We start from the raw sequence: 6,428 nt of genomic DNA, 5'->3' as shown, positions 1-6,428 counted from the left end.
AAATCGCCAATTTCTTCAATTTCTTTCAAATGGGGAGCAAGATATAAATAGAAGACCACCGAAGTCTTCCGAAGCCTTCAGATCGGCAATCATCGTACAGCAAAACTCCGAAGTTGAATCGTGCATTTTCGGCTTACATACGAACAGTGGTAATCATGTGGTAATCATGCACTTTCTGTTTTGCGGCTCCCAAACCGTAGGTATGGTGGGGGTAAATTTCATTCACGATCTGGCAGCTCTGGGATTGGACCACGTCTCGTTTCAGATCTGGGATCACTGCGCGCAGCGACTATTCGTCAGTGTTGCACGTGTTGCTCGTTGCTGCCAGGCCGTACAGTCGGTATGACTGTGTTCTCGCCGTTACTGTTTTTGTCAATTGTCCACGTTTTCGACCCCCTGAATCCGAAAAACAGGTTTTTACGAATGTCTGCCCGTCCATGGATGGTTTTTTTTTGTTAGCACGATAACCACTATTTCAAAGTTCAATGTTATAAAGGATCACGGTGTGCCTAAACGAACTTTAAATGGGAGTGACAAGATTATTGTATTGGTTTTGTATAAAATCTGACATGGTCGGTTTTTATCAAATCTCCACGTTTTGAGCCTCCCTGAGTCAGAAAAAACTATTTTTATGAAGGTGTCTGCTTTTCTGTTTGTAGTATTGTGTGCTTCGGCACACTTTTTCAGGACCCAAAAAGAAAGAACGAGTTCGTTAACCAGCCATTTTCTATAAAAACTTCAATCACTGAGCACATTTTCAAAATTTTCGAAACCATGTTTTTTTCAGATTTGGAAATTCCATTTACGGTCGTCCATAGTACTTTGAAACAAGAACGATTGATTGATATGACTTTTTTCAATCAAATCAAAATTGTCAGAATTAAAGCATTTTCAAAATCCTAAAAAACAAACGAAAATTAACATTTTAAGGCAAACAACGCATGATATGAAAAAAGTCAGGAGTAAATAAATGTTTCTTTCGGGGAGCCTTATAACGCTATCATAACAAATTTTTTTTTAGCATAACAACTTTTGAAAATTCTATGGATGGTTTTCCGTAGTGATCGGTAACACGAACAATTTATCTCAACGACTTTTTTCGATAAAAGCAAAATTATTAGAGTTTTAGCATTTTCAAACCCTCCCAAAAACAAACGACAATGAACATATTAAGCCAAGCAACGCACGATATGAAAATAGTCGGTGGAAAAAAATGTTGCTTTTTTAAAGCCCCACAATATTATTGTGTTTCGACATTGAATTTCATACTCTTGATGGCTCACATTATACTGACAATGTCGTAGGACATATAAAGACGTTTTTAGGACGTCCTTTTGATGTCCTGGTGCCCACAGGGAGGTCTTTCACTTTTTAGCGTGAAAAATAATCATGACTCTTATAGGTCTTTCTGGGGCGTCTTTAGGACTAGCTCTGCGGACATCTTTGGGACAACTTTAGGCTAGACTTAGAACGTCTTTAGGATGTCAACCGCGTGCAACCGCGTGCTCCTAGCATGTCAGCGCGCGATGGGGCCAGGGCGCTCACAGAAAGTTGTTGAATTCCAAATCGAACGTGATTTTCTGTTTCTCGTTCTCGCGTTCGCCTTCGCCATCACTATAGCAATCTTTGCTATAGTTGAGTCGGTTGGCTGGCTCTGTACGGCCTGTACGCTAAAAATGTTATGAACACTGAATTACCTAATTATATTCAAATTAAAGAGAGTCTAAAAATATTCTATTTAATATTATTTTAAATTTTCGAGACAATAAATAAATGTAAAAAAATTCTTTTCTTACGTAAGTAAAAGTTAAGTAGACTAAGATGCGTTTGCGTTCTCATGCTCTCTCTCTCTCTCGCTTGCACTCTCGTTTTCGTTCGCTCGCTCACTCTCTTGCTAACAAGTCCTAAATTGCGATATCGCAGGAAATAAAAGTAAGGAACTATATATAAGACTTTATGTAAATAGTTGCAAATAATTGTATATATAGAAAGAATAAGATTGTAAAAAAATATAGATTTAAACGGAAAGATTGTAAGGAATGGAAGTCAAGTAAGCCCTCAGGGGACACATTATGAATAAAGAAGAACTTAAAATTTAAATGAAAATAAGATAAATTAAAAAATTAAATAAAATTTAGGTGAATTTAAGAATTAAATAAAGTTTAGTTAAATTAAATTAATTTCTCTCCGGTTTCGTTTCAAAGAGAAATTTTCTAGATACTAAGTAAATAAGTTTTAAAACAATTCTATTCGCACTTTAAGGTTTATTGTAATGCAATTTTAAAACTTATTTTTTAAAACTAAATTTAAAGATTAAATACAATTTAGATCATTTCAAAAATTGAATACATTTTAGTTAATTTCAAAATTTGAGTAAAATTTAGTTTAATTTAAGTAAATTTCAGTTAAAATTGTAGATGTCGAATGGTGTTAAATGGTGTTAAATTTTAATTCAATTTAGTTCAATAAAAATGAAACTGTCGTTAAATTTTAACTTTGATTGAATTAAATACAGATATATGTGGGTTGTTTCTTAGCTTCAACGATGGAGAGCATTCACATAAGCTGGAGAAAATTAAAAAAATTCCCTTATTTTTATAATAATTAGTGAAATTCAACAAAAAAACTCAGGAAAGTAATTAGGAATCATAGTTCTAAAGTTTTTGGTTTGAAACTCTTCAGAAGTCAACAATGTCAAAATATAAAAGGAAGCGTTTAAACTTCAGCATAACTATTTTGTATGGAAATACTTTATTATTTCACAATTTTATTTCAAATTAGACGTATGTTAGCAATTAAATAATTATTCCATTCAAAATTATTCAGTTTGGAAAATTGTATTATATCTTTAAAGCCTTTGAAATTAAAAGGTTTTAAATGAGAGAAATTTGAAATGAAAACAATTAAAATTACAGTGTCATTATTTTCTTTTAGAAGCGTAAAAATAAAGTAATGGTGATTAAAAGAAACTAGTTTATAAATTTTAAATTCAAAATCTCAGTATTTGTAAAATTTCGAATATTCTTCGAATATAACCTGCCAATTCAAATGAAATCACTTATGATTCGGCAATACATTTTTTTCAGCTTTAGGATATAAATAATTTAAAGCTGCAATAAGCAGATTATTCGATGCCATACCTCGTGAAAAATTGGAATTAATGTAAAGCCTTTGAAATCGAAAACTTTTTATAAGGAGAGGAATTTTAAATTGAAAGATTTTAATATATTTTCAATTTAAAACATTCAAATTGAGTAATTTTATAAACAGAAATTTCAAGAATTGTATTATTTGAAATTTTTTCATAGAGTTGATAAATTAAAAATACAAGCATTAATATTTTTTAAATTTTGAATATGCCTCAAGTATGATCTGATAAATTTAAATTATTTAATTTTGAAAGTTTTGAATTAAAAATTGAAATGCAGAATTCTAAATGTTTGTATTTGCGTATTATCATATTTTGGAGGCCATTAATTTAAGCCTAATCAAGTTAGAAGGCTTACAGTTGTCAGTTTTACGATATTAAGCCCTTATATTCAAAACCAAATTAAATTTCGATGTAAAAATTTTTAATTGTTAAGGATTTGATTTTATTATTTAGAATTTTTTCAATGCTTTACATTTTTAATTTTACACTTTCAAACCTTTTTGTTTAATTTGAATCATCGAGAAAAAAATATTACATTTTAGTAGACACGACTTTTTTTTAGGTAAAAAAATTAATTTAGGAAAACCCCCGTGCGCTAAGGTGAACAATCCGTCGAGAGGGAAAAATAGGTTAAACCAAATCTGCTGTTTGCGTGAAGAAACTCACTATCTTCGTTTTGACGTGAGTCTTCTTTACGTATACGCTGCAGCGCGAAAATGACCCTTACGTCAAACTTTAGAGAGTAACTTTTTTCTCCAAGACGGCCGAAATAATCACGGCTTATCACATTAAAAAAAATTATTTGATAACAAAATTTCGTCACTTATTTATCATATGAAAACATTGGTTCTTGTTTACAAGATTTAAGTAGTAAAAAAATTTTGATTGGAATATATTGATTTTTGAAGAACAAGAAGCTTTAAGCATCATAACGCTAGGCGTAAATAATTTCAAAATATCTTCCTTTTTAATTTAATAAAGTCAATATTAAAATGGAAGTTTTAATATTGTCAGAAATAAATATTCACTTTAACTGCAAGTACCTAGCTGACAGTTTTGAATTGTCATGTTCATTGTAATTTTTACATTATGTCAAATTGTCTACTGTGTTATGAATTGCAGTTGAAAGAAAGTTGTGAATAATACAATAGAGCGGAATTAAACTTCGGGTTTCAATGAAGATCTTTAAAAAGGAGTATACAATTTTTGAAAAAGTAACTCTAACAAAAAAGTGCCAGATCATGTATTTTTTGGTTCTATTCATAATCTTATTTAAATATGAAAGTCTTTCAAAATTTCTTTTTAATTATGCAAGAAATAAACATTGTTAATATCTTTTTCAAATAAAAAAGTGGGATTTTTTTGCATGATTGTTGTTATTTTTCTTAAAAATACAATAAATACAAAATAAAGAAATAAAGGAAATAATTAAAGGAAACTTATATGTTTAACAAAAACAAAATAAAATAAAAACGGCGTAAAATTATTTTAAAAAATATAGACTAATAAAGTACATAATAGTTCTGTTAATTCATAGCATTGGTTTATATTATTTTTCGTGGTTGCGGGTTAAAAAATGTAATTAGCTCATATATTAATATATTAATTAATTGTAGAAGCAAGCCTAATTTCCTTTGACTTCCGAAAATGCTTCTTACACTTTACAGCTGTTAAAAAACTCATATACCAGTTAATTCACTAATATTTAAAAAAATGTAACATTTCAGAAGACATTTCGAGGCGTCCTAACGGTAGGGTGCCAACGCACGCGACACGACTTGCCGGTACTTAATCAAAAATAAAAGCAATAAAAAACTAACCGAGAAGTTAGCGCTAGAAAGTCTTGCTCGCGTAATTGAGCAAGATGAGGCTAGAAGTTAGCCAAAACTAAAAGGTGCTCACTCGCTTCATGAATTCATGAAAGTTCTATCTCGGGCGAGCAAAGCATGAAGGTTGCCACTTCTCGCGTTTAGATTATAAGCGAGAAGTGGCACCATCATTCTTTACTCGCTCGAGATAGGACTTTAATGTTTTGATGGAGCGAGCGAGCATCTTCTAGTTTTGGCCAACTTCTAGCTCCATCTTGTCCAATTTCGCGATCTAAAACTTTCTAGTTCTTACTTCTTGGTTAGCTTTTTATTGTTTATATTTTTGGTTAAGTATCATCTAGTCGATCGGGTGCGTTGGCATCCTATCGTTAGGACGCCTCGATTTGTCTAGGTCTATAAGAAAATTTAGGAAAAAAAATTTGTATAAGTTTTTATAAGGTAATTTCTTTTCAGAATTTTTATTTCTTTAATCAGAAAAAACTAGTAAGGACATAATCAACCAGAATTCTGGTTGATTTAACCAGAGAGTTTTTTTTTAGTTTATTTAAATTTAAATAAAACTTAACTGTACTTTCAAATTCACTTTTCTACTAATTTCCAAAAAATTATAACTTGAATAAAAAATAAACTTTTTACTTCAAATTTGTAATTACTATTTTACTAGGCAGTCTGATAAGTACCTGAAAATTCTAAGAGATGGCATTAGTATGCACTAATGTGAACCATTTTCGTCGAGCTTGATCCTTCAAATGACGCCTGTCAAAACTTCAGCCATTTATGTTTACGTATTTACAAGTTACAGCACTGAGAAGCGACTAACCTCCGAGTTTTTTTTAATATGGAAAAATTTGATTTTCGAGTTTCGATCAAACACTACTATCTTCGCAAGAAAACGATATCCGAGACCAAGGCCAAGCTGGATAAGTATTACCCGAATGATCTGGGCGCCCAAAAGAGGTGACTACACCAGTAAATGTAGAAAAAATCCATGATATGATGTTGAATGATTCCAAGATGAAATTGAGAGAGGTAGCTAATGCTGTAGGCATATCATTGGAACGTGTGGGCAATATCGTGCATTCAGTTTTGGGCATGAAGAAGCTCTGCGCGCGATGGATGCCGCGTTTGCTCACAGTGAACCAAAAACGAATTCGTGTGACCAGGGCCGCATTTAAGAATTTGCCGCCTCGGGCGGATAAGGAAAGTGCCGCCTTTTTGATACCATAGGCTATACGGTTGCATACTACTTCAGAAAGGTGATTATTATACAATTGTGAAAGTTTTGTATATGCTGTCAGTACAAAAATTTTATTTGGTATTGTTGGGTACACATTGAAGGATACATTTACCAGGTGTATACATATGAAACCGGTTTTTTTTCAAGAAAAAAACACATTTATTTCAAGAGAATGATAACAAATATTTTATTCAAAGTATGCGTCCTCGCT

The 6,428-nt window shown here is 31.5% G+C and overlaps 1 protein-coding gene across 1 annotated transcript in view; it reads right to left on the bottom strand.

The window, feature by feature from the left end:
* Nucleotides 1-6,428, bottom strand: part of LOC117181265 — a 9,019-nt gene that overhangs the window by 1,307 nt on the left and 1,284 nt on the right. The window lies entirely within an intron of this gene.

This window comes from Belonocnema kinseyi, chromosome 10 (assembly GCF_010883055.1).
Source record: "Belonocnema kinseyi isolate 2016_QV_RU_SX_M_011 chromosome 10, B_treatae_v1, whole genome shotgun sequence".
Lineage (NCBI taxonomy): Eukaryota > Metazoa > Arthropoda > Insecta > Hymenoptera > Cynipidae > Belonocnema > Belonocnema kinseyi.
The sequence above is the reverse complement of the archived record's forward strand: the minus strand, read 5'-3'. Positions and strand labels throughout refer to the sequence as shown.